This window comes from Sus scrofa, chromosome 2 (assembly GCF_000003025.6).
Source record: "Sus scrofa isolate TJ Tabasco breed Duroc chromosome 2, Sscrofa11.1, whole genome shotgun sequence".
NCBI lineage: Eukaryota > Metazoa > Chordata > Mammalia > Artiodactyla > Suidae > Sus > Sus scrofa.
In genome coordinates this window covers 64,872,567-64,898,749 of record NC_010444.4, presented here as the reverse complement: position 1 = coordinate 64,898,749, position 26,183 = coordinate 64,872,567, and the positions used below count along the sequence as shown (strand labels likewise).

General features: G+C 49.7%; 1 long non-coding RNA gene across 1 annotated transcript; it reads left to right on the top strand.

Annotated features, from left to right (window-relative positions):
- LOC110259334 lies at nt 7,802-25,846 on the top strand. The gene is made up of 3 exons (XR_002341617.1): nt 7,802-8,136; nt 19,741-19,847; nt 25,681-25,846. It is a non-coding gene; the product is annotated as an uncharacterized LOC110259334 (long non-coding RNA).

The following is a 26,183-nucleotide window of genomic DNA, read 5'->3' as shown; positions in this document are numbered from 1 at the left end:
GGGAAGTGAGGTTCTGCACGGCATTGTTACTTGATGCCAATGGGGGAGGAACTTCGGGGGAAACTGAGGCCCTGACAACACCCCTCCCCAGCTTCCAAGTCCTCCTCATCCATGTCCCTGTCCCACCCCCTCAGAGACCCAGAAGGGGCCCCTGGGAAAGTGGCACCGTGGGGACCGCAGCGCTGCCCAGCACAATTACCGTTTTCATCCTCATTAAACCACATTTTCATTCTAATTAGAGTTTCACCGCCTCCCAGAGAGAAGGGCCGATTACTTTTCACATCATTACCAGCCTCTCCCTCCCTCCCTCTCTCCCTCGCCACTCTGCCCAGGTGCCTATTTCACACCGCTGGTCTCTCTCCCCATCCCTCCACGGACTCAAGAGTAGCGCAGAACATTTATCAGTCGCTTACAGGATGCCAGGCTCAGTGTTAGGAACCCTAGCCCATAGCATCTTTTACCTTAGCTTTGCCCTTCTGTCACTCCCCTTTTTTCTCTAGCACGTACCCGCATGAACATGCCTTGTGATTTATTTCTTCTGGTTATTGTCAGTCTCTCTTCCCCCAGAATGTCAGCGCCTACTTTTATTCCCAAGGCACTCCATTCCTGGGAACCCTGACCACACAGCTTCTGACAACCGGACCCCGGCTGCTGGACCATTCCCAGGGCAGGCAGGAAGGGCTAGAGAGCAAACACACCAATGGAGCAGTCTTTGTCCAATGACTGGGGTGGAGCAGAGAGGAGGGGCTAAATACCCCAGCTCCCTCGCCCCTTGGTGGGAAAACTCTGAGGGGGTGTGTTCTACTTAGAACCTCAGCATTTCTGCCTGCAGTGGAGACTCACTCATGAACACGATTTCCTCCACCGCCTTCCTTCCCCTCCCTCTCCCCAACCCATGCTTCCTGGGGTCATCTTCCAGGTCAACCACATCCTGGATCGCCAAGCCTCCTTGGAGTCCTGAGAAACCCGATCTCTGAGAGGGTCACTTCAGTACTCAGCACCCGGGGGGATAGGTTAAGAAAGCTTCTGGAGCTCTGTCTGAAACAGAGGCTCCATTTCAATCAGAATGGAGCATCACTGGGCAGCTCTGTCCCACGTGAGAATTAAACTCTCCAGAAGCTTCTGTCTGAAGTGGGGGTAAACTGCCCAGCACTTTTGGAGAGCACCCTGACAGTATATATTAAAATGTAAAGTGAACAGGAGTTCCCGTTGTAGCTTAGCAGGTTAAGAATCTGATTAGTGGAGGAGTTCCCGTCGTGGCGCAGTGGTTAATGAATCCGACTAGGAACCATGAGGTGGTGGGTTCGATCCCTGGCCTCATCCAGTGGGTTAAGGATCTGGCATTGCCATGAGCTGTGGTGTATGCAGGTCGCAGACGCGGCTTGGATCCTGCGTTGCTGTGGTTGTGGCTGTGGCTCCAATTGGACCCCTAGCCTGGGAATCTCCATATGCAGGGAGTGCGACCCTAAAAACCAAAAAAAAAAAAAATCTGATTAGTATTCATGAGGATGTGTTTTCTAACCCTGGCCTTGCTCAGTGGATTCAGGATTCGGCGTTGCCACAAGCTGCACCGTAAATCACAGATGTAGCTGGGGTATGGTGTTGCTATGGCTGTGGCATAGGCCAGCAGCTACAGCTCCCACAGATTCCTAGCCTGGGAACTTCCATATGCCTCACCTGTGGCCCTAAAAAAAAAAAAAATTTAAATGTAAACTGCACAAATTCTTTTCTGGGTAGCGGGGAGTAACTGGTCTGGAGCATGGAAACAGGAGCCAGGAGGTTTGGGGCAGGCCTCTTTGTGACCATGCGAAACAGGAAATAATCCATGAGCCCATGCATAAAGGATGGAGAAATGACACTGTGGAATAACATAAAACTTCGAAAAAGGAGCTGGTTGCCTGTGTTACTGACCTGAGGCTGACAAAGTACAGCAAAGCAGGTGGCTGGAAAAATAAGAATTTCTTCTTCCATGGTTATGGAAGCCAGAAATCCAAATTCAAGGTGTAGGCAGGGTTGGTTCCTCCTGGAAGCTCCGAGGGTGGCTCCTGGCAATACTTGGAGTACTTGGCTTGTGGCCACATCACTCCTTCTCTGCTTCAGTCTTCACGTGGCCTCTCTGTGTTTGTGTCTTTGTGTTCTCTCCTCTTCTAACTGGACACCAGTCGTACTGAACTTAGGGCTCACCCTGATCGGATATGACACTATTTGAACTTAACTAATTACATCTACAAAGACCCTGTTTCCACATAAGGTCACATTCATAGGTACAGGGTGTTGGGACTTAAGAATATACATATATTTTTTTTTGCCACACCCATGGCATGCAGAAATTCCAGGGCCAGGGATCGAACCTGCACCATAGCAACAGCAATGCCAAATCCTTAACCCACTGACTCACCAGGGAATTCCTTAAAGATATCTTTTTTTTTTTTTTTTTTGTCTTTTTTTAGGGCTGCACCCACGGTATATAGAAGTTCCTAAGCTAGGGTTCAAATTGGAGCTTTAGTTGCCGACCTACACCACAACCACAGCAATGCCAGATCTGAGCTGCATCTGTGACCTACACTACAGCTCATGGCAACACCGGATCCTTAACCCACTGAACGGGGCCAGGGATCAAACCTGCATCCTCATGGATACTAGTCAGGTTGGTTACCAGTGAGCCACAACAGGGAACTCCACCTTAAGGATATCTTTTGAAGGGACACAACTCAAGCCACAACAGTGCCTGAGGGACCAACCTCAGCATGGCCCAATTCACTTTATGTGATCACAGTTGACCTTTATCACGAGGTTAATATTCTCCTCTTGACACCCGTCCCCCCAAGCCTTAGCCCAATCCCAGCTGTTTCTTTCCACCCTTAGTTTAGCCAATATTCATCACGCACTTATAACATGTTCCGCACTGTCTTAAATATGTTAAGAGCATCTTTTTATTTAATTTTTTGCAACAATCCTATAAAGCCTATATTGTGTTGGCCCCATTTTACAGTTGGGGAAACGGATACCCCGGCATAATGAATCCCAATTTCCAGGTTCCTCAACTAGTGAGTGGTGGAGCTGGCCCTAGCAGTCTTCTGTCACCACTGTGACTCTTCGTTACAGACTTTTCTGGTGACAGTGTGTACCTTCCACGAAACACACAGGGTCGTTTTGTTTTTGTTTTTGTTTTTTTCAGCAACTCTGCAAGGCAGAAATTATCCTCATGTCATAAATGAGGAAACGAGACAAGGAGAGAGAAAGCAACTTCCCTAGGGTCATGCAGCAGGTGCTAGAGAGGGGATGCCAGCCGAACATGTGAACTTTAGGGGGACCAAAAGCTCCCCCCCTGGTTAATGGGGTAAGGGTCACCTCCAGCCCAAATGCAGATACAGGAAGTCCCAAGGCCTGGGTCTTGGCCTCCCAGATTTGGGCTGAGGAGCAGCTGGACTGATTGAGGCCAAACAGTGGTGCCATCTGTGGGTCCTGCTCTCAGAGCATCCTGGGACTGGTAGCCCTTGTCCACTCCAGACTCTGACTGCCACGCCCAGGGGCCCCAAGTCAGCTTCTCAGTCTCCCAACGTTTGGGGATCCATAGGTACCACCCTCACCCCACAGGGGGTTATTACTTAATGCTAATTAATATCTGTGTTCACGGAGCCAGCTAGGCCTGGAGCACTGAGGAAGGAAAGTATGAGAAAACCGGCACCCTGCCAAACAGGGATTGGTCAGACTCTTGTGCACTGGCTAGCCGAGAAGGGCTCCAGGTAGCCCAGGGTGGCGGGGAGAGACAGGCACAGGTGAGGACAAAGCAGCCCTGGGCAACTTCAAAAGCATTTGCCATTTGAAAGCACAAGACCCAAGCGCCTCTGGCTTCACATCAGCTCTGGGTCTCACTCATGAGCCTCAGTTTCTTCATCTGTAAATGGGCCGATAATTCTTTTTCTTCCATGAGTGGGGAAACCCATCAAGTTTTTATGCATGTCAAATGCTTTGCATATCAAACTCTTTCCCTGGCTGCCTGCAGAGAGCTCTTCTGTAGCTACAGGCCTCAGTTTCCCTCTTACAAACCCAAGGAGCAGGCAGGACACCCCACCCCCACCCCGCCATGTTCCCCCCTTTGGAAGCATCCCAGGGCCAGGCCAGACTTCACAGAAGGCTCTGAAAGATCATTACTGATCGGCCTTAAATTCACATCGCCATCGCTAATGTGGCGACGAGACAGTTCCCTGGCCCCTGATTAAAAACAGAAGTTCCCCCACGTTCGAGGAGACGGAGCAGAAGGGAAAACAAAGACGCGCACACTCGCGCCAGATAAATACAGACGCAAACACATGCACAGCAGATAAACACACACTGGCACAGCAAATATACACACAGCCGGCTGCAGAATTCGGAGTGGGCTGGCACAGCCTGACTCAGGCAGCCCAGAGACCCCCAGAATGGCCACACAGAAGGTAAGGAAACCCATGCCCCATTCCCACCCCCACCGCTGCACAGATGCTGCCAAGCCTGGACCACATCCGGGCCCTGACCACTGCCGTGCATGTGGCCAGGAGCCAGACTTGCAGGATGGAATGTCCCCAGGAGCAGTTCTTGGTGAAAGGTGGAAGGGACGTGATGGATAAGTACCACTGCTCCCTCTCCAGGCAGATGAACCGTCCATGAGTCATCCAAGGGCTCCTGGAGGGTCTGCAAGCCCTGCCTCCCCTTCCTGCTCCCCTCATACCCCCCATGTTTTTCCCATCATCTCCTGTTTTAGTCTGTTTTGGCTGCTGTAACAAATATATTATAGGAGTTCCCGTTGCATCTCAGAGGGCTAAGGACTGACATAGTGTCTATGAGGATGTGGATTAGATCTCTGGCCTTGCTGTGGCTGTGGTGTAGACCAGCATCTGCAGCTCTGATTCAACCCCTATCCTGGGAACTTCCTTATGCCACAGTTGTGGCCCTAAAAAGAAAAAAAAAAATACTGTAGATTGGGGTGGTTTCTAAACAACAGAAATTTATTTCTCACAGTTTGGGAGATTGGAAGTCTGACGTAGGGTTCTACTGAGAGCGCTCTTCCAGGTTCATAGAAGGCCACCTTCTCACTGTGTCCTCACATGGCAGGAAGAGGGTGAGGGACTTCTCTGGGGTTCCACTCCCCATTTTTTTAATGGCCACACCTGAGGCATATGAAACTTTCCAGTCCAGGGATTGAATCTAAGCCAAAGCTGCAACATACGCAGCAGCTGTGGCAACACCAGATTTTTTTTTCTTTTTTGTCTTTTTGCCTTTTCTAGGGCCGCTCCCGCGGCATATGGAGGTTCCCAGGCTAGGGGTCGAATCAGAGCTGTAGCCGCCAGCCTATGCCAGAGCTACAGCAACACGGGACCTGAGCCGTGTCTGCAACCTACACCACAGCTCACGGCAACGCTGGATCCTTAACCCACTGAGTAAGGCCAGGGATTGAACCCGCAACCTCATGGTTCCTAGTGGGATTCGTTAACCACTGAGCCATGACGGGAACTCCAACACCAGATTCTTTAACCCACTGCACCTGGCTGGGGATCAAACACGCACCTCCGAAGCAACCCAACTGCTTCAGTCAGATTCTTAACCCACTGTGCCACAGTGGGAACTCTTCTGGGCTTCCTTTATAAGCCACAGATCCCATTCACGACAGCTCTACCCTCATGACCTAGTGACCTCCCAAAGGCCCCCTCTCCTAACACCATCACATTGAGGGTTAGGATTTCAACATAAGACATTGGGGGAGAGAATAAACATGCATTTTATCTCCTGAATAAGCCATGTGCCTGCCATCCTTGTGTCACAGTCTGCTTCTAGGGGGAAACCAAACCACGGTACCCATAGAGAAGCAGAAACGCATAAGTGTACACCTACCACATGTGTACCTATCAGAAGGTTCTACACCTGCAGTTCTCAGTGAGGGTGACTTTGCCCCTCAGGGGATGTTTGGCAAGGTCTGCAGACACTTTTGGTTGTCACAATTGAGGATTGTGCTATTGGGATCTAGTGAGTCAAGGCAAGTGAGGCTGCTGAACACCTTACAGTGCATGGAACAGCTCCTCACAGCAAAGAATGATCTGGCCCCCAATGTAAAGGGTGCTGAGGTTGAGAAATGCTGGTCTACAGGAACCCCTCTGTCTCATACACGCAGGCACCCGAACTGACCCCTCCGTAGAAACAGCTGAGTACGTACACATCAAGTGCAGATAGGCAGTGGGGTTCACGGCAGCCTGAGACCCCAGAGATGACCAGTCCATCATACTAGGGAAAAAGCAGGAATGTTCAAGAGTGGTGTATTTCTCACCAGGATAGGCAGACTGATGGAGGAGGCCTGCATGGTCTGGGTGCAGCCAAGCTCTGCTCTGAGAGCTTTTCATGGGAATAATCCTTTGGATCCTCACAGCCATCTGGGGAAATGATTCAATGACCATTAAGCCCATTTTACAGATGAGAAAACTGAGGCCCAGAGAGAGGCGTTTACGTCCAGTGACCCAGCTAGAAATCCAGGAGCCCCCAGTAGCATGTGTAGATGATAGTGAAGGCAGAAAAAAGCAGCCCGGATTGGGACCCTCCCCACCACCCTCCAGGGGCTGAGATGAGGAGGATCAGGGCTAACTTTGACTTTCCAAAGGGATTTCTCTATCACTTTGGGTGCTAAGAAATGGGGGGGTGTCATTTGGAGTTTTTGTTTGTTTGGAGAGGGGGGTTGGTCACATCCATGGCATATGGAAGTTCCCAGGCAAGGGATCCAACCAACGCCACAGTAGGGATCTGAGGCACAGCTGTCACATTGCCAGATCCTTAACCTGCTGAATCACCAGGGAACTCCAACATCCAGCTGGGGTTTTTTGGTTTGCTTATTTTTTTTTTCCTGCTTTTTAGGGCAGCACTCACTGAATATGGAGGTTCCCAGGCTAGGGGTAGAATCGGAGCTACAGCTGCCAGCCTACGCCACAGCCACAGCAACGTGGGCTCCGAGCCACGTCTGCGACCTACACCACAGCTCACGGCAACACCGAATCCTTAACCCACTGAGCAAGGCCAGGGATCAAACCTGCAACCTCATGGTTCCTAGTTGGATTTGTTTCCACTGCACTGCAACAGGAACTCCCAAAATCCAGGTTGAATGTTCTTTAAAACAGTTCTGGAGTTGAGCATATCTAGAGCTCCAACACTATTAACAGCTCTGTGAACCTGGATGAGCCTTGTAGCCTCCCTGAGCCTCGGTTTCCCAATCCGTAAAGTGGGGGTTCCTCCATTCACTACTTCACAAGTGTGCTGAGAGCCCACCAAGAGCAAGTGCCGTGCCAGCTCTAGTCCATGAAGGATTAAGGCAGAACACGTGCATATTAAGCGCTTTCCCGCACCACGTCCCCCTCCCCCAGGCATGGGGCTGCTTAGCTAGTTTTGTGTGCAGAGCGGGAGCAAACGGACTTGGTTAGAGAGGTGCAGGGTGGCGGGTACAAGAGGTAAGGCGGCAGAGGGGCGGAGCCCCCAGCTCCTCCCAGCCCTTAGCCCGTCAACTCTCGGATCCACAAAAGTTATGACCCCAAGTGCAGTCCAAATTGAGGCCAGGGGCTGGCCCCAGGAGGCAGACAGAAGAGTGGGTTAAATCCGGTGCCTCCCCAGCCACCAAACGCTCCAGTTTTCCCACTTCTGCTTCCCGAAGCTGCAGCGCGCGGAGCGAGCGCCACCTGTCGGTCGCCGGAGGGAGCTGCGGTGAGACTCCCGGAAAGTGGGTCGCCCTTCTCGGTTCTCCCCACCCAGGGCACCCCCCCACACACACCGGAAGGCGGGGAGGGGGGCTAAGCAGTTTGAGATGCAGTCCCCACCTACACAAGTTTCCTCCATGTTCCGCTTTTCCTAGCTGCTGTTTCTGCGCTATAATCTTGTCATCCATTTATTCCCCCCACCAACAGTTATTGAGCACCTACTGTGTACCCGGCTCTGTTCTGGGCTCAAGGGACACAGAAGAAATATAACAGATAAAGCTCTCTGCTATTCTGGAGCATACAATCCGGGGGAAGACAGAAGAGAAAAGGGACAACAACCCAGGAGGCCACTGCTGGGTGAGATAAGTGTTGTGAAGGAGAAAGTAAACAGAAGGATGTAATAGGACAAGGACACTCCGCTTTGGATAAGGTGAGTAGGGAGGACTCTCTGAGGAGGCAACGTTTGCACTGAGGCCTCAGCGGGATAAGGCAGCCATGCTGAGACCAGGGCAAGGTATCCTGTGGAGGACATAACAAGTGCAAAGGCCCTGGGGCAGAAAGGAGCTTGGGGTGTTCAACCACAAAAAAAGGATCAGGATGGCCAAAGCTGAGGGATGGAGGGAGAGGTGGAGGGGGGGATGTCAAGGTCCCTTTTGGGGGCAAATCCAATCGTCACTCCCTGCTGAGGAGTCATCTCCTAAGAGCCTGAGAGGAAAAGAGTAAACCTCAGACTGAGCCCAAAGCATTCTGTCACCACTTAGCATCATCCAGATACCCTCCTGTCACACCCTCCCCACCTGCCATGAAGACCTGGGACCAAGTGTCCCCCACAGAGAAAAGCCCCAGATCATGTGCCCTGCCTCCCTCCCTGGGGCTTTGCCGATGACGATATTGACTCCAATTATTTGGCCAAGGGGCATTTGCAGAAGTGAAGAATGGACCTCTGTGACTGTCCAAGGGCTGGGGGGACCTAGAGTTGGCCTTAGAAGGCTCCCTGGGGGTACCAGGGGCTAGATTGACGGGGCAGAGGCAAAGCGGGGGAGGGGGGTGGCATGTGGAGCTGCATGTCCCAGGCTTCCTTGTGTGCCATCTGCTCTGGCTGTGGTGAACACCCCCACCCCCTGTCCTCTCTGAGTGCCCGCAGGACTGCCCCCATTTCCCTATGGCCAGCCTGCGTCCCTAATGTCCTCACCCCTTTGAGGCTGGAGTCTCTGCTTCAGCTGCCCTTGGCCAGAGAGAGAAGCCCTTAAGGGTTGTCGCCACCCCCCCCCAGCTCTATCTCCCTATCTTTGGTCCCTCCCTCCAAAAAAAAAGCAAAGTCCCCTGTGTCACCTGACAGTCCCAAAAAGGACTTTCAGGGAAATGCTTGGGTTCCATGAACCCTGTTCCCTGAGTCCCTCCCTTGGTGGGGGGAGGAGGGGGCTAAGGGAGGCTGTGGGTCACCCTCAGCCCTGTGGAGGGAACAGATCCCTGTCCCCAGTCCCAGCTGGCCTCAGCTTTGGGGACTGCCTGCCTCTTGGGGAGGGGGCGGAGCCTCCTGGAGCTTCTAATTACGGTTTCAGAGGCAGAGACTTAATTACTGCCTTGCGAAGGGTTAATTACCCCTAATCGGTTGGGAATCAGGCAATTCTCAGTGTCTTCTGAGAACCAAAATATTTCCCCTCCCGGAAGCACCCCCTGCTTTGGATCTCCTCGAGTTCCCTGCGTGGAGGTGTGCGGTGGGCTGGGCAGAGTCAGGGGCTGGGGGCATCTGAAACCACCCGTCTGCCAGCAGAAAATCCACTTTGTGGGCAGAGAGGAGACCCGGGTGGACCCAGAAGTGGCTCGCTCAGCAGAAGCTCACTCGCACCTGGGACCACACAGTTCCTCCCAGAGCCCTCTGCCTGGGCTCCTGGCCATGTGAGTGTCAGGAAATGCCCACCCACCTCTCGCAGGTGCTTCCTACCTCAGGCCCTCTGCTCTTGCAAAGGTCCCACCAAGTTCTCCCCGTCTGGGAAGCTTTGGCTCTAAAGTGTCATCTCTTCCAGGGAGCCCTCCCTAACCACTGTTTCCCCAGACACCACTCCCTTCCTGGGAGTTCTCCGGCCTGTCATGCTTTTACTCCTCCGAGAAATTGCCTGGTTTCTACCCTGGTTAGGTGACCTGGGGTTCCATTTCCTCATCTGTAAAGTAGGGGTGCTGTCAACAGTCCCATTAGAATCCTGGGCCCTGATTGTGGTGATCCCAGGGTTCAGGGTGAGTTGGGACCTTCTTCTGCAGGGTCCTGTGGGATGGACTTGAAGATGCTGAGCAAAGTTCAAGGGCCATGAGCCAGAGGGCAGGCAAGAGTGAAGTTCAGATGAGCAGTTCATCAGAACAGGTTAGACAGAATGCCAACCTGGGAACTGCGGTCAGGCTTCTTTTGCCTGACAGATGGGGAAACTGGGGATCAGAGAGGTGAAGTCACTTAGGGCACAAAGTGGGAGATGTGGGATTCACCCCCATTTGGTGGAGTCCCTTAGGCAGAGTGTGGAAGGGATAGTCTTGGGAGGCATCAATGGGAGGAGGGTTGTTTTCAGGGAAGGTGAAAAGTGACGTTTTGACTCGGCTAGGGGTGGGAGGAATGCTGGCGCAAGCCAGGATAGGGTAAGGATTACATTAAAGATAGGAAGAAGGAAGGGAGGGAAGAAGGGAGGAGGAAGAGAGAAAGAGAGAAGGAAGGATGGAAGGAGGGAAAGAGAGGGAGGAGGGAAAAAGGAGGAAGGAAAGAAAGGAAGGAAGAGAGAAGAGAGAGAGGAAGGAAGAAGAAAGAGGAGAGGAAAGGAAAGAGGGAGGGAGGGAGAAAGGAAGAATTGGTCAGGACTAGTTCAGTTGCAAGTAAAAATCCAAAGTCAAACTGTTTTAAGAAGAAATAATAATAGTAATAATTTATCAGTTCATGTAACTGAAAAGTCTAACATGAGTTGACTTCAGGTACAGCTGGATCCAGGGGCTCAAACAAAGTAATCTCCTCTCAACTGAGCTCTCCTCTAGGGAGCTTCTTGCTCAGGCAGCCATTTCCCATGGGAATTAAATGGCCTTACAAATCCCTGGCTTATATCTTATCAGCCCAGAAACTTCAGGGGAAATGGCCATTTTGCCAATAGCTCTGGCAAAAATCCTGTGCCTACCTCTCCCAGGACAGACTGGGATCCATGCCATTTAGGTACCAATCACCGTAGCCAGAAAATAGGCTGGCTGAAATGTGTTTCTTGGCCAGGTCTGGTCATGTGATCACTTCTGGTGATGGGGGTGGGGCTGGACAAAGGGTGAAACAAAAGGGGATAACTCATTCAATAAACATTTATTGAGCCCCTATTGTGTTCCCCCTTCTGGTCTAGTTGCTGGAAATACAGCAGAGACATCCCTGCCCTTGTGGGGTTGATAATGTAGGTAAAGACGAGGATTACAATATCAGAAGGTGCTATAGAGAAAATTAAAACAGGGGGAAAGGGTAGAGACAGCTGGGGGAAGGGAGCTGCAATTTTTAAATAGGAGGTGATATCTGAGCAAGGACTTGAGGCAGAAAGAGTGGAAATATCTGGGAAAGAGTATTCCAGGTATAGGGACAAGCCCGTGCAAAGGCTCTGAGGCCAGACTGTGTGTGGCGTGTTTGAGAGACAGCGAGCAGGCCTGCGTGGCTCAGGGGAGGGTGGAAGGTGATGAGGCAAATTGTTCAGGGCGTTGTAGGCCATGAAGAGTTTACCCTGAGTGAGGTGGGAGCCTCAGAGAGTTCAGAGCAGAGGAGGGATGGGACCTGACTGGACTCAGGTGTCCCCAGGAAGAGCAGCTGGTTAGACCAACAAGGCAGCTGCCATAGATACAGAGAGAGAAGCTGGGTCTCTACCTACCATGAGCTCCGCCACTCTCCCCACATCTCCCTGAGGTTCTGTTTGTTATTGTTTCCCATAACCAGTGAGGAGAAGGACAGGTGGGGTGAAGGGCTCGGAGGACAGGGTACCTCGAGGTTCCCCCTCCCAGGAGCCCCCAGCCCCACCCTGATCCAGGACTTGCGCTTGGGCAAGGCTGCTGGGGAATGTTTGTTTTTTTGCCTTCTCCAGCTTGGTGGGAACAGGCGTGGCTAGGGGCACGGGGAGGCATGACCTAGCTTGGCTGGGGAAGGGCTGTGGGGAAGGAAGCTGGGTCACTGAGAGGCCAACCCAACCCCAAAAGCCCTGTGGAGACCAGGGTTGCCCCCCTCGGAGAAGGCGCAGGGATCTGGAGATCAGCCTCGCATCTTGATCTGCTTGGATCTCGAGGCTCTTGCTCAAGCCAGGGACCGTAGGAAGGGGCCGGGGTGGGATGGCAGGCCCTGTGGTCGAGCTGTCGATGGCAGTGGCGATAAGGACCCTTGAGGTTGGATTTCAGCCCTGAGAGGGTTGAGCAACATCCTGTTTGGGCAGGCTCCTATGGTTTTCTCTCCTGAAGCCCTGCCCAGGCCTTGGTGGGAGAATTACAGGCAAGGGAACAGGAGCCAAGCACCAACTCGACCAGAACAGAAATAACCCCCCTTCAAATTTCCTAAGAATAGAATACACACATGCAAATGGAAGAGGAAGGAGAAGAAGAAGGAGAGGAGGGGGAAGAACTTAGACCCTATTTCACGTGCTACACAAATAGTAACTCTAGGAGTTCCTGTTGTGGCTCAGCGGAAGCAAATCGGACTAGGAACTATGAGGTTGCGCGTTTGATCCTTGGCCTCGCTCAGTGGGTTAAGTATCTGGGATTGCCATGAGCTGTGGTATGGGTCTCAGACGCAACTCATATCTGGTGTGGCTGTGGCCGTGGTGTACGCCAGTCGCTGCAACTCCAATTCAACCCCTAGCCTGGAAATCTCCATAGGCCGAGGGTGCCGCCCTATAAAGCAAAAAAAAAAAAAAAAAAAAGCAAACAAACCCCAAAACAAATAGTGACTCTAGGAGTTCCCTGTTGCGCTGCAGGCTGGGGATCCAGCACAGGTTCTATCCCCCAGCCCAGCACTGTGGGTTAAGGATCCAGCATTGCCACAGCTGTGGCATATGTCTCAGCTGTGTCTCAGATTCAGTCCTTGGCCCAGGAACTTCCATATACCACAGGTTCAAGAAAAAAAAAAATAAAGTAACTCCAAATAGACAGTAGACCTACATGTAAAACCTAAAACTATAAAACTTTTGGGAGAAAACATACAAGGCAATCATCATGACCTTGGCTTAGGCAAAGATGTCTTAGATATGTCACTAGAAGTGTGATCTGTAAAAGAAAACATGATTAATTTGGACTTCATCAAAATGAACACTTTTGCTCTTCAAAAGACTTTAGGAAAATGAAAGAGGAGTTCCCTCTGTGGCACAATAGGTTAAGAATCCAACGACAGCAGGCGAGGTTGCTGTGGAGATGCAGGTTCAATCCCCAGCTTCGGAACTTCCATATGCCGTGGGTGCAGTCATAAAATAAACAAATAAATACAAAATAAAATAAAGCTTAACTTGGAGTTCCCGTTGTGGCTCAGTGGTTAACGAATCCGACTAGGAACCATGAGGTTGTGGGTTCGGTCCCTGGCCATGCTCGGTGGGTTAAGGATCCAGCATTGCCATGAGCTGTGGTGTGGGTTGCAGACGCGGCTCAGATCTGGTGTTGCTGTGGCTGTGGTGTAGGCTGGCAGCTGTAGCTCCGATTAGACCCCTAGCCTGGGAACCTCCATATGCCATGGGTATGGCCCTAAAAAGAAAAAAAAAAAAGATAATAGAAGATTTAAAGATTGAAATGCAATAACCAGGAGTTCTGTAGTGGCTTGGCAGTTAAAGTTCCAGCATTGTCACTGCTGTGGCTCAGGTCACTGCTGTGGCGCAGTTTCCATCCCTAGCCTGTAACTTCCACTTACTGCAAGCCAGGCCAAAAAATGAAAAACAAATTAAAAAAAAAAAAACCCACATGAAATGCAATAACTAAAACCTTTGCTATTAGTGAGTGACACTATTATGTACTAGAATATATAATTAAATCTACTGCTAAACTGATAGAACTGGAGTTCCTGTCATTGCTCAGTGGTAACAAACCCAACTAGCATCCATGAGAATGTAGGTTCAATCCCAGGCCTTGCTCAGTGGGTTAAGGATCTGGCATTGCCATGAGCTGTGTTGCAGGTCATAGGCGAAGCTTGGGTCTGGCATTATATTGGCTGTGGCATAGGCCAGCAGCTGCAGCTCTGATTCAACCCCTATGGAACTTCCACATGCATTGGGTGTGGCCTTAAAAAACAAACAAACAAACAAACAAAAGTTAAACTTATAGGTACTATACGATACAGAAGTGAAGCCTCCTCTACACAAAAACTTGTATGTGAGTGTTCACAGCAGCCTTATTTGTAATAGCCAAAAGGTGGCAACGACTCAAATGTCTGCCAGTGGATGAATGAATAAACGAATATGGTGGATCCATACCATGGAATACTACTCATCAGTGAAAAAAGAGCAAAGAACTGATCAACACAGCAAGATTAATACTCAGTGAAAGAAGCCAGATACAAAATACTACATTTTATAGGATTCTATTTATGTGATATTTTTAGAAAGGGCAAAATTGGAAGTTCCTGTCGTTGTGTCTCAGTGGTTAATGAACCTGACTAGCATCCATGAGGCCTCGGGTTCATCCCTGGCCTTATTCAGTGGGTTAAGGATCCTGCGTTGCTGTGGCTATGGTGTAGGCCAGCAGCTATAGCTCTGATTAGACCCTTAGCCTGGGAACCTCCATGTGCCATGGGCACAGCCCTAAAAAGACAAAAGACCAAAAAAAAAAAAAAAGAAAAAAGAAAAAAAAAAAGAAAAAGAAAAAGGAAAAAGAAAAGGCAAAGTTGGAGAGACCGAGGGCAGACCTGAGCAAGGAGGCAGGGGATATGGGCTACAAAGGGGAACATGGGAAATTTTGAGGTTTTGAAAGTGTCCCCAAACACCAGATTGTGGTGATGGTTGCACAGCTTGGTGAATTTACTCACCTGATTGTGCACACACACCAGGTGAATTAAACAATGTGTAAATTAACACCTCAATAAAGCTAAGAAAAAAGGTGCCCCAACAATCTTCAGATGGGGTTGTCCACATCCAGTCAATTAAGTCAACAAATACATGTTCCCTGAGCCCTGGGAACACAGGAATAAAACAGACAAAAAGCCCTGCCCATGGGATAGATATCCTCATGAGGAGACAGACAGGAGGCAAGCTCAGAAACTAAAATCTAGGAATTCCCATCATGGCTCAGTGGGAACGAATCCAACTAGCATCCATGAGGACGCAGGTTCCATTCCTGGCCTCACTCAGTGGGTTAAGGATCTGGGATTGCCATGAGCTGTGGTGCATGTTGCAGATGAGGCTCAGATCTGGCAATGCTGCGGCTGTGGTGTAGGGCCTAAAAAGACAAAAAAAAAAAAAAAGGTGAGTTCCCATCTTGGCGCTGTGGAAACGAATCCGACTAGGAACAATGAGGTTGCGGGTTCAATCCCTAGACTTGCTCAGAGAGTTAATGATCCGGCATTGCCGTGGGCTGTGGTGTAGGTCTCAGATGAGGCACAGGTCTGGTGTTGCTGTGGCTGTGGTGTAAGCCGGCGGCTGTAGCTCTGATTAGACCCCTGGCCTGGGAACCTCCGCATGCCATGGGTGTGGCCCTAAAAAAGACAAAAGACAAAAAAAAAAAAAAAAAAAAGGAAAAGAAAAGAAACTAAATCTACAGAGTTGTCACATGGTGATATGTTTTGAAAAATTAAGCAGGGATGGGGAGAGTGCGATTTTAAGTCAGGGGTCAGGGAAGGCTCTCTGAGGAGGTGATATTTGAGGAAAGACCAGAAGGAGGTGAAGAGAGTAGAGGAAGAGGGTCCCAGACAGAAGGAACAGCAAGTGCAAAGGCCCTGGGGTGGGAGCATGCCAGGATCACTGAGGAAGCCAGCGGGCAGAGGGAAGAGTGAAGGGGAGAGTGGGAGGAGGTGAGGGCAGAGTGTGGCCTTGTGGTCATGGGGTGGGGGGGGACTTTGACTTTTGCTCTGAGTGAGGTGGGAGCCAAGGAGGGTTCTTGAGCAGAGCAGGGCATTCAGGGGTGTCCTCTGGTTACTGTAGGGGGAAGCAGTCTGTAGAGGGGTGAGGAACAGGAGCTGGAAGGTCAGGAGCATGGGTCCAGGTGGGAGATGAGGGGCTGGTCCAGGGTGGGGCTGGGAAGGAGATGACAAGTGGTTGGACTCTGGATAGATTCTGAAAGTAGAGTCCTCAGGGTTTGCTGATGCAGGAGGAGGGAAGGGGGAGAGAGGAGAGAGAGAGACAGAGGGGGAGGGAGGGAGAGGGAGAGAGAGGGAGGTAGGGAGAGAGAGAAAGAAGAGGAGAGAGTTAGCGAGAGAGAACAGCCAGGAGAGGCACTGACTCCAAGTATTTTGACCTGAGCTGAGCATCTCAGCCACCAGGAAGGAAACTGAGGCTCAGGGAGGTAGGCAGAGGTGTCAGGTTGCACGTGGGTCCATGGTGGCCCCCATCCCCAGCTGAGGCATGATCCTGATTCAAGAGCTCTGGGGCGTGGGTATTGCAAGGGGCAGAGGGTGTTCAGAGCCTGGCACCTCCTCCCCTCTGCCTCCCCAGACGGCATTCCAGTAGCCCCTCTGGCTCTGTTCTCTTCGATTTAGTCTTCTTTCCAGAATTTCTCCTCCCTCGGGAATCCAGCCCATGTGCTTCTGATTCCTTTGTCCTGAACTCATAAGGCACAAGCACCCCCCAAAAGCCTTATGTGGAAGCGTGCAGAGGCAGGGGAAGGGGAGGGGGCCACATTCCTCCCCTGGGGAGGCCAGGATTGTGTCCAGCAGCCCAGTAGCACGTCCAGGACAGCCAGCAACAAGACAGGCATCTTCCCAGGCCAGGCCAGACGGGCTGCCGTCCCACACAGGCTTTCTTTGGGGCCTGGCCGGCATCCGCCCACAGACAGGGCTCCAGCTGCTCTGACCCCCCCGAAAGGCCTCCCACGCATTTCCTCCTAGGAGCTACGACTGTGGGATTTGGTTTCCACCACCCTCTCCTTCTCTACGTAGCTTGGCCACTCCCTCAGGTCACCTCCCTCGTGGCCACAGTGGCCTGGCTCCCCAGCCAGCTATAGATAGCTTGTGTGTGGCCAGAGCCACAAGGAAGGCATCAGACCCTCCTTGGCAACTCTCCCATCCTCTGGCCTCTGTGCTCCATCCTCCTCCCCATCATCCAGCCCCCTCCTGCCCCTCCAGGTCAAAGGCCTCAGAGGGGTCTCATTAATTCATTTGCTCTTTGCTGAGCACTGACCCTCCAGACCCTGCTCTTGCTGTTGGGGAGACAGAGTGACCAATGCTTAGAAGCTAGTACTCATAAGAGACCTCAAGTTCCCACTGTAGCTCAGTGGTAATGAACCCTACTAGTATCCATGAGGACGCAGGTTGGATCCATGGCCTCACTCAGTGGGTTAAGGATCCGGCGTTGCCATGAGCTGTGGTGTAGGTTGAAGACGAGGCTTGGATCCCGCATTGCTGTGGCTGTGGTAACTCCAGTTCAATCCCTAGCCTGAGAACCTCCATATGCCACGGGTGAGGCCCTAAAAAGCAGAAACAAAAAGAAAAAAAAAAAAGGAAATAGCGAGCAAGGCTATCATTCAGGGACAAGGCTGATGAAAATCTCTTAGAGGGTGGCTGGAGGGGATGGGGTTTTGAGTTGAGGACCCCCAAGACTTTCCCCTCTGGGTAAGTGATTCACTAGGACTCACAGGACTCAGAAAAGGCTGTTCTACTCACAGTTGTGGTTTATTACAGGAAAAGGATACAGATTAAAATCAAACCGAAGGACAACGGCACATGAGTGAGAGTCCCTGGAGCCAGGCACAGGCTTCCAGTGGTCCCCTCCCAGTCACGAACACAGCTCTGAATTCTCCCAATGACCATGTGTGACAATGCACAGGGAGTATTCCCAATCAGAGAAACTTACCCCAGCCTGGGAGTCCAGGGTTTTAGTGAGAGCCAATCACATAGGTACTGCTGACAACCAGTGTCTGATCTCAGGCCCCAGTCCCTCCAGAGGCCCAGCTGACACTGCATGGTGGCCCAAGGCACCTGACATAAATCACAATGGGGGAGTTCCCATTGCAGCTCACCCAACTAGTAGCCATGAGGATGTGGGTTCGATCCTTGGCTCCGCTCAGTGGGTTAAGGATCCAGCTTTACTATGAGCTGTAGTGTTGGTCGCAGACTGTGCTCAGATCCTGTATTTCTGTGTCTGTGGGGTAGGCTGGCAGCTGAAGCTCCAATTTGACCCCTAGCCTGGGAACTTACATATGCCATGGGTGTGGCCTTTAAAAAGATAAATAGGAGTTCCTGTCGTGGCTCACTGTTTAACGAGTCCAACTAGGAACCATGAGGTGGGAGTTCAATCCCTGGCCTCGTTCAGTGGGTTAGGGATTCAGCGTTGCCATGGGCTGTGGTGTAGGTCACAGACATGGCACGGATCTCAAGTTACTGTGGCTGTGGCATAGGCCGGTGGATACAGCTCCGATTGAGCCCCTAGCCTGGGAGCCTCCATGTGCCATGGGTGCAGCCCTAGAAAGAGACAAAAAGATAATAAATAAATAAATAAATCACATTGGGAGCATTGGCTACCTGCAGTGGCTACGGTCCTAGGTATACAGACAGCCTTAGCAGGCAGAACATTCCAGGAGCTTAAAGATGACATCCCAGGAGCAGGGCAGGCCAGTGCTGCAGACAGGTCTTTCTTTGAAATGTGCAGAATTGGAGCACCTCAAACCTGCTGAATTAACTCCTTCCTGTGCAGGGCTAAAGGTTACGGTGGACCAAAAATGCATCTTGAAGGAGTTCATGTTAAAGGTAAGGCCAGAAGGAAGTGGGTCCTTACCTGATTGAGCCTTCAGGTGATGCCACCACCCTAGCTCTTACTTGGATGGCAGGCTGGTGAGAGACCCTGAAGGAGGAGACATGCCAATACCTCCAGGCAGAGAATTCCAGGCAGAGGGAATAGCAGCTGCAAAGGCCCTGAGGTGGGACTGAGCTTACAAGAAGAGAAGGAAGGAAGGTCAACATGGCCATCCCAAGGATGGGAAGGAGGTGAGGACAGAGGGGCCAACTGGAGCCAAGTTAGAGGGCCTCATGGACAGAATGACAGGAAGAGGGGAGTCCAGAAGGACACCCCCATTTGGGGCTTGAACAACTGAGCTGGAGTGGAGCCATACACTCAGAAGGGGAAGATCAGTGGACAAACTCCAAGATGGCTCCTATAGTCCTCACGTCCTGGTATCCACACCCTGTGTAATCCCTTCTCCTTGAGTATGGACAGGACTTTGTAACTTGCTTCTAACAATAGAATAAAACAGGACTTCCCATCATGGCTCAGAAGGTTAAGGACACCACATTGTCTCTGTGAGGATGTAGTTTCGAGCTCTGGCCTAGCTCAGTGGGTTGAAGATCCGGTGTTTGCCACAAGCTGTAGTGTATGTTGCAGATGCAGCTCAGATCTGGAGTCGCTGTGGCTGTGGCATGGGCCCAAGTGCACCTCCCATTTGACCCCTATGCCAGGAATTTCCATATGCTACAAGTGCTGCCATTTAAAAGAGGGGGGGTCCTTACCTTTTGTGGATCAATGGGTTAAGAACCTGACAGTATGCATGAAGATGTGGGTTCAATCCCTGGCCTCACTGAATGGGTTAAAGGAACTGGTGATGCCATGAGCTGCTGTGTAGGTTGGAGGCGTGGCTCAGATCTGGCATTGCTGTGGCTGTGGCATAAGCTGACAGCTGCAGCTCTGATATGACCCCTAGCCTAGGAAATTCTATATGCTGCACATGCAGCCCCCCCCCCAAAAAAAAAAACAATGGGATGTCATTTCCAAAATTTGATTGCAAAAGATTGAGATCTCCACCTCTCTCTCTCAGTCATGTTATAACACATAGCAAGGAGCTGAAAGCCACCTCCTCCACAGCCTGTGAGGAACTGAATTCTGCCAAAAACACGTGAGTGAGCTTAGGAGTGAATCTGTTTCTTATCTAGCCTTCAGATGACACTGCAGCCTCAGCTGACGTGTGGATGGCAGCCCATGGAAGACTCTGAAGCAGAGAACCTGGTGAAGCCACGTCTAATTCCTGACCCACAAAACTGTGAGAACTGTTTGCTCTTCTTTTAAGCCCCTACATTTGGGGTAGCTTGTGACACAGCAATGGATCACTAATGCATAAGTTTTGTCAGAAGTCAAGAGGGGAATCAGGAGTTACAGTGTTGGCCATGCAAAAAAAAAAAAAGTTGTAGGGGGTTCCCATCCTGGCTCAGCGGTTAACGAATCTGACTAGGAACCATGAGGTTGTGGGTTTGATCCCTGGCATTGCTCAGTGGGTTAAGGATCTGGCATTGCCATGAGCTGTGGTGGAGTCACAGACGAGGCTTGGATCCCATGTTGCTGTGGCTCTGGCATAGGCTGGTGGCTACAGCTCGGATTAGACCCCTAGCTTGGGAACCTCCACATGCCATGGGAGCAGCCCTAGAAATGGCAAAAAGACAAAAAAAAAAAAAAAGAAAGAAAGAAAAAGCTTTAGGAGTTCCCGTCATGGCGCAGTGGTTAACAAATCTGACTAGGAACCATGAGGTTGCGAGTTCAGATTCCTGGCCTTGCTCAGTGGGTTGAGGATCTGGTGTTGCTGTGTGCTGTGATGTGGGTTGCAGACTCGGCTCTGATCCCGTGTTGCTGTGGCTCTGATTCAACCCCTAGCCTGGGAACTTCCATATGCTGCAGGAGCGGCCCTAGAAAAGACAGAAAAAAGAAAAAAAAAGTTGTCATAAGCCTCTGCCTTGACTTCACTTCCCCCAGTCGGAGAGCCTGAGACAAGGATTTGAGTTCAGGTGCTTCATTAGAAGGGGAACCTGGAAGGCATGAGTAGAGAAGAAGGGAAGTGAAATAGGCAGGGGTGGGTAGCCAATACCTAGAATTTGAATGGGCACATTTCTGCTGTGAACATTTGGGACTCAGCCCCATGGGGCATCTCCGAAAGAGTGGGTAGGACTCACACCTCAGTTATCCCACATGAAGGGTGAGGGAGCTGGGGTACTGATTCACCAAAAGTGATGGGCAGTTATTCCCAGGGATGTTAACACCCCCTCTGTTTGGACCTGCGCCCACGTGGTCCATAGAAAGCCCCCAGGCACAGCATCTCGAGTGTTTACCAGGGCTGGGACTAGAGTGAAACGCACAGATTGATTTTTCTTGGCACATCACTGTAACAGATCTCGTCTTCATTTAAAATTTTTCTTTTTTATTCACCATGAATGTTTTGCATTCATTGTGATTATTTTAAACATTGCACTAGAATAATATTCATCCTGACAATTGAGTTCTTTGATGCCCCCTTACATTTTGCTCTCTGTGATGAATGCCTGGTTCTCACCCTAGTTCCTGCCCTTGGGGTTCACATTCCAAGGTCATCAGCACGCACAGGAGAAGACTCAGGCACCCGTCGCCATTATAAGAGTCAGTGCAACCTCACTTTGCACTAATGTGAGCCTCAAATCGCAGGGGTTTAAACTATTAGAGATTGTACTTGCTCATTCGGCCACTGTCTGGCACATTGCAGGTGGCCTGTTGCAGAAAGAAAAGGAAACACAGTTGGGCCACCACTAGCTCTTAAAGCTTCCACCCAGAAGTGGCACATGTCATAACAACTCGCTTCTCATTGGCCAAAGCAAGTCATGTAGCCATACAAATGGTGGGGCACTGCCTTCTTACCTTTTGCCTGGAAGGAATGATAGTAACTGACCCCAGTGACCACTGAGCAGCCCCAGGCGAGGTTGAGTGGGGCCGGGTGTCTGAAACTAGATGGGAAGGTCCAGGTGGGGATGGAAGCATATGAGGGAGGCTTCAGGGTATAATTGGTATTAACTCCCTAGAGAGGCTGTCCTACCTAGACTCTCTCACTTGACAGACCCATGGGGCTGGTGGGTTCAGCCTCAACTCTGTCTTAACCTTCCACCCTGGATTTTTCATTTTACTGTGGTGAAACACACAAAAGAAAATTGACATCTATACCATTTTAGAGGTCCCATTTGGTGGCATTAATTACATTCGCATTGTTGTGCAACCATCACCACCATCCATCTCCAGAACTCTTTTAATCTTTCCAAACTGATTCTGTCTCCTTTTGATACTAATTTCTGGAGTTCCTGTCGTGGCTCAGTGGTTAACGAATCCCACTAGGAACCATAAGTTTGTGGGTTCAATCCCTGGCCTTGCTCAGTGGGTTAAGGATCCAGCGTTGCTGTGAGCTGTGGTGTAGGTCGCAGATGCGGCTCGGATCCCGCGTTGCTGTGGTGTAGGCCAGCAGCTACAGCTCCGATTCGACCCCTAGCCTGGGAACCTCCATATGCCGTGGGAGCAGCTCAAGAAATGGCAAAAAGACAAAAAAAAAAAAAAAATACTAACTTCTTCCCTTCCCCAGCCCCTGGCAACCACCATTCTTTTTTCTGTCTCTATAATTCTGACTGTTCTCTGTGCCTCACATAAATGGAATCATACAGTATTTGCCTTTTTGCGACAGGCTTATTTCACTCAGCCTCCTCAAGTTTCATCCAAGTTGTACTGTGTGTCAATTTCCTTCCCTTTTTAAAATTTTTAAGTGGTTACAAAAAACACGTAACATAAATTTTACAATCGTCACCATTTTCAGGCACAGTTCAGTAGTGTTAAGTATATTCACACTGTGGTGCAACCAACATCTAGAACTTTTTTATTTTGCAAAACTGAAACTCTGTACCCAGTAAACAACTTCCCTCCCCCACTCCCCTCAGTCCCTGGCAACCACGACTTTTTTTTTCTGTGAATTTGGTACTTTAGTTACCTCACATGAGTAGAATCATGCAATATTCGTCCTTTTGTGACTGGCTTATTTCATTTAGCATAATGTCCTCAAAGTTGACGCATGCTGTACTGTGTGTCATAATTTCCTTCCTTTTAAGGGCTGAATAATATTCCATTGCATGGATCTGCCACATTTGTTTATTCATTCGTCCCCTGATGGAAACTTGGGTTACTTCCACTTTGGGGCTATAGTAAATAGTACTTTTATGAGCATGGGCATGCAAATATCTCTTTGAGACCTTGCTTTCCATATTTAGTTAGTACTTACCCAGTAGTGGGATTCCTGGATCAGATGCTAATTTTTTAAGGACCTGCCATACTATTTTCCACAGCATCTACACCATTTTACGTTCCCGCTAATGGTGCACAAGGGTACCAATATCCCCCCATTCTTGCCAACACATGTTATTTTCTGTTTTCTTGGTAGTAGCCCTCCTAAAGAGTGGGAAGGGGCCTCTCATGGTAATTTTGATTGACATTTCCCTGATGACTTAGTGAAGTTGAGCATCATTTCATATGCTTATCGGCTGTTTATCTCTCCAGGGATTTTAACAACTCGGTTTCAAAGAAAGTTCAGGACATGGGTACCAGTCTTCTTGTCATTGCCAGGGCCTCCTGGCCTCCTGTGAGCCAGGCAGAAGCTAGGCATAAGAGGCAAGCTTGGTGGTGGCATATTCACAAAGGGCTTCATCACTTGGCACCAAGACCCACGCCAAGGGCCACAGAAAATCCCAGTGACATTCTTGCCTCCAAATAGGGGGGTGCTGACAGGAAATGGTTTCAGAGAAGTTATTCCTTCAACCACTCAGAAAAGACAATACTGTCTGCCCAGAGGGGCCCTCTCACCCTCCCTCACCCTGCTTCCCAGTGGCATCACCTACAAGACACTTTTGGCCCAGATGATGTCAGTCCTGCACACAGCACACAGGTCCACAGCCCCATCTCTGCCTCCTGCAGTGTGGAATTGATTGACAGCTCACAAACATCATTCATTCCTCCCTCCATCGACCACAGGTTGTTCTTTTTTCAAGTAAATATTCCTTTAAATTAATATATTGATTTTTTTCTTTCCTGGGGCATATGGACATTCCCAGGCTAGGGTCTGAATTGGAGCTGCAGCTGAGGCCTACAGCACAGCCACAGCAACACTGGATCTGAGCCACATCTGCAAACCTACACCGCAGCTTGTGGCAATGCCGAATCCTTAACCCACTGAGCTAAGCCAGGGACCAAACCTGCATCCTCATGAATACTAGTCAGGTTCTTAACCCACTGAGCCACAACAGGAACCCTTCCTTCTTAAAATTCTTTTTTTTAAGTCATTGAAAGCTTTTATTTTATCTTGTTTTATTTTATCTTTTTAGAGCCGCACCCATGACATATGGAAGTTCCCAGGCTAGTGTCTGAATCGGAGCTGCAGCTGCTGGCCTACACCACAGCCACAGCAACAGGGGATCCCAGCCACGCCTGCAACACAGCTCATGGCTTAACGCACTGAGCAAGGTCAGGGATCAAACCCGAGTCCTCATGGATACTAGTCAAATTCTTTTTTTTTTTTTTTTTTTGGTCTTTTTTTTTTTTTCATGGCTGCACCCAAGGCACATGGAGGTTCCCAGGCTAGGGGTCAAATAGAAGCCATAGCCTCTGTTCACTGCCACAGCCACAGCAACGCCAGATCCGAGCCACGTCTGCAACCTACACCACAGTTCAAGGCAATATCTGATCCTTAACCCACTGAGCAAGGCCAGGCATGGAACCTATGTCCTCATGAATACTAGTCAAATGCCTTTCCACTGAGCCATAAATAGGAACTCCAACTTAAAATTCTTAAACGAGAAGTTCCTGCTGTGGGTCAGTGGGTTAAGAATCCAACTGCTGTGGCTCAAGTCACTGCGGAGGTACAGGTTCAATCCCTGGCAGGATGCAGTGGGTTAAAGGATCTGACATTGCGTCAGTTGTGAGCTAAGTCGCAACTGCAGCTCAGTTCAGTCCCTGGCCTGGGAACTTTCATATGCCAAGGGTGTGGCCATTAAAAAAAATTCATAAATGAATTTATTCTGAAAGGAACCTTTGGGATTTCCTGTTAAGGCTCATCAAGGTTGAGAACCTGACTAGTATCGATGAGGATGTGGGTTCAATCCCTAGCCTAGCTCAGTGGGTTGAGGATATGGCATTGCCATGAGCTGTGGTGTAGGTCGCAGAGGTGGCTCAGATCTGCCATCATTGTGGCTGTGGTGTAGGCCAGCGGTTACAGCTCCAATTGGACCTCTAGTCTGGGAACCTCCATATGCTGTGGGTGAGGCCATAAAAAGCAAAAAAATAAAAAATAAAAAGAAAAATAGAAAAGAAAGGAACCTTTATGCCACTACCACAAAAGGAAATCAGGGCCAGGCAAGAGGATCAGAAAAAAGAACTCCATTGGGAGGAGCAGAAAGTAGGTGATATGAAAGTCAGTTCATGCCATTGTCATTGTTAGACTCAGAGCTGGGATTAGGGTGAGGAGAGTGAGGCATTCAGCAGCAGAATTTAGGGGGTGTCTTGCTTTCAGAGCAATGCCTACACTCCCAGGGCCCTGAAAGCCACAACCTCACCATCTAGTCCAGCCATGGACTGTTTCTTTTGTTTAAAAAAAAAAAAAAGACAAGAAGAAAATGGAAAGAGATTACTGAGGTGTTGAAAAGGTGTCAAAAATAGTTCACACAGCTAAAAAAAAAAATCAGTCAAAAAATGGACAAAAGACCTAAATAGACATTTCTCCAAAGAAGATGGCCAATCGGCATAAGAAAAATGCTCATCATTGCTAATTATTAGAGAAATCCGAACCAAAACTATAATCACCTAACATTGGTTCAAATGGTCATCATCAAAAGGCCTACAAATAATAAATGCTGGAGAGGGTGTGAAGAAAAGGGAATACTCCTACACTGCTGGTGGGAATATAAATTGCTATAATCCCTATGGAGACACTGTGGAGCTTCCTTAAAAAACTAAGAGTAGAACTACCATATGACCTGCAATCCCACTCCTGGGCGTTTATCTGAACAAAACTCTAATTCAAAAAGTTACATGCACCCCTATGTTCATTGCAGCACTATTCACAATAGCCAAGGCATGGAAACAACCTAAATGTCCATCAACAGAAGAATGGATAAAGAAGATGTGGGACATATATACAATGGAATATTACTCAGCCATAAAAGGGGACTAAATAATGCCATTTTCAGCAACATAGACGGACCTAGAGATTATCATCTAGTAAGTAAACCAAAGACAAATATCATATAATATTGCTTGCATGTAGACCCTTGAAAAAAAATGATACATGAGTTCCCATTGTGGCTCAATGGGCCAAGGACCTGATGTAGTCTCCCTGAGGGTGCGGGTTCAATCCCTGGCCTCACTCGGTGGGTTAAGGATCTAGTATTGCCACAGATCACAGATGTGATTGGATCCATTGTTGCTGTGGGGCTGTGGTGTAGGGCTGGAACTGCAGCTCTGATATCCCTAGCCTGGGAACTTCTTTGTACTGCAGGTGTGGCTGTAAAATTAATTAATTAAAAATTCAAAAATCAAATTAAATGGTTCCAAAGAA